Source organism: Gossypium hirsutum, chromosome A07 (assembly GCF_007990345.1).
Source record: "Gossypium hirsutum isolate 1008001.06 chromosome A07, Gossypium_hirsutum_v2.1, whole genome shotgun sequence".
Lineage (NCBI taxonomy): Eukaryota > Viridiplantae > Streptophyta > Magnoliopsida > Malvales > Malvaceae > Gossypium > Gossypium hirsutum.
The window spans coordinates 55,868,761-55,871,240 of record NC_053430.1 but is presented as its reverse complement, the minus strand read 5'-3'; the positions used below and the strand labels follow the sequence as shown (position 1 = coordinate 55,871,240).

General features: G+C 37.8%; 1 non-coding gene across 1 annotated transcript; it reads right to left on the bottom strand.

Moving 5' to 3' along the window:
* Positions 1-1,980: 1,980 nt before the first annotated feature.
* Positions 1,981-2,086, bottom strand: LOC121204230 (small nucleolar RNA R71). The gene has a single exon (XR_005899159.1). It is a non-coding gene; the product is annotated as a small nucleolar RNA R71 (small nucleolar RNA).
* Positions 2,087-2,480: the final 394 nt, after the last annotated feature.

The window sequence follows — 2,480 nt, the reverse complement described above, 5'->3', positions numbered from 1 at the left end:
GAGCATAGGAGAGTGAAAGGAACGAGAAACGGGCCAAAAACGGAGAAAATGGGCCAACTTACGAAATCAACACAGCCTGGACTTCCTCACACGGGCAGACCACACGTGGTGTCAATTTGGCAGAATCGAAGCAAGACTCACACGGGTGGACCACACACTCGTGCCTATTTAACAGGCTTGACCACGGCCTGAAGCAATTGCACACGGGCGTGTCACACAGGCATGCCCCTGTCGAGCCCAAATTGAGTCCAACTCGGAGAAGGCCAATTTTAAGGGTCCTTAGACATTCTAAAGCCTATAAATACAGCCTAGAGGAGGAGGAAAAGGGGCACAGAGGAGGAAGCAGGAAACTGCTCAAGGAAAGCCGATTGATCTATCTTAGAAGCCGGATTCATCATCAAGACTGAAAATCTCCCCTCAATTTCCCTTCAGGAGTTTTGGGTTTTTCTTTATGTTTTTAAGATGTTTACCTTTTTAGTTCTGAACTAAAACCCCTAAATACCTAAGGGGAATGAAACCTAAGACAGATCTTGTTATTATTATCTGAATTATATGATAAATATTTGACTTGTTCTTAATTATGTGTTCTTAATTCTTGTTTTGATATTCCAGGATATTAATTCAAGTTAACCTCTTATTCAGAGGAGGAATTGACCCTGTCTAAGAGTACATTTGTCATAATTAAACGGAGTTGATTGTGTGCCTAGAGATAGGGTGACAAGATTTTGCCAGATTAGGGTGAAACCAAATAAGGGGATCCATAGATCGAGTTAATGCAACCCTAGAGAGTTAATTAGAAAGAGATTTCAATTATTCAACCTAGGGTTAGACGTTGTTAGTCTCGAGAGGGATAATAATATAACTTAGGGATTTCTACGGATCAAGTCAAATGAATAAATCGTCTGATTCAGATTCAAATAACAAGTGAAGTCTAGGTGGATTTTTCCTTAGGTATTCTCTTAATTCAATCGTTTTTCCAAAAGTAATTCCCCAATTCTATTTTCTATGAATTCTTCGTTTAGTTAATTAGTTAGTTAAAGCAAACCCCATTATTCTTAGGCTAGATAATAAAAAGACAGTCATTACTAGTACTTTTAGTTCTTTTGGGTTCGACAATCTGGTCTTGCTAAAACTATACTACTGTTCGATAGGTACATTTTCCTTCATCGTGATAATAGTTAGTTTCAAGAATAGTTCATTATAAATATTTAAAACCTGTCACGAATATCACGTATCAAGTGTTTGGCACCGTTGCCGGGGAACTAAGATATTAGGAACACTTGATTTTTATTACTTTAGCCATTTACTTTTACTGCAATTTAAATTTTATTCTAATTTTTATTGTCAATTCTTCTTTTTCCCTTTTTGTAGCAGGTTCTTATAGTTTATGACTAGAAGAAACCCGTCAAGACCATTACTTTTTGACAGTGAGATCGATCGCACAGTTCGTAGAAACCAAAGAGAAATAAGGCGAAGCTTAAGATACATAGAGAACGAGCAAGAGGACAATATTCAAACCACAACCGAGAAGATGGCTAAAATCAGGAAAACCTGAGATCTCTTGCGGTTGCTGTTAATCCAGTAAATCAGAATCCTGCTCCACACACTATGTATGATTATGCTAAACCTTCTATAACGCAAACTGAATCAAGCATAGTTAGACCTGCTATTGCTGCAAATAATTTTGAACTAAAACCTAACACAATTCAAATGATACAACAGTTTGTTCAGTTTGATGGTTTGCAGACGAGGATCTTAATGCTCACTTGGAAAATTTCCTGGAAAATTTCCTAGAATTTTACAATACCTTTAAAATTAATGGCGTTTCTGATGACGCCATTCGTCTTTTGTTATTCCCTTTTTTATTGAGAAACAAAGCTAAATAGTGGTTGAATTCGTTACCGCGGGGGTCAATCACTACTTGGGAACAAATGACCGAAAAGTTCTTATTAAAATACTTTCCACCAGCTAAAATGGCTAAATTACATAATGATATCTCTTCTTTTGTACATATGGATTTAGAAACACTCTACGATGCATGGGAGAGATATGAGGACCTTTTGAGAAAGTGCCCTCACCATGGGTTACCGCTTTGGCTACAGGTTCAAACGTTTCATAATGGCCTGAATCCTTCGACTCAGCAGATGATTGATGCAGCCGCTAGAGGAACCATTAATAATAAGACACCTGAAGAAGCCTATGAATTTATAGAGGAGATGTCACTGAATAACTATCAGTGGCAAGACATGAGGACAAAGCAAATGAAAACAGCCGGCGTCTATAACATCGATTCGGTCACCATGCTCTCTAATCAGGTAGAACTCTTGAATAAAAAATTGATGGTTTCCTTAGTTCTTTACAGGTTCACCCAGTGATGAGGTGCGATTCAAATAGAGGAGAAGCATGCACAAAATATCAATCCTTCAACCCTAGCATCAAGGAGGAACAAGTCCAATATATAGGTAACAATAACTCTAGAC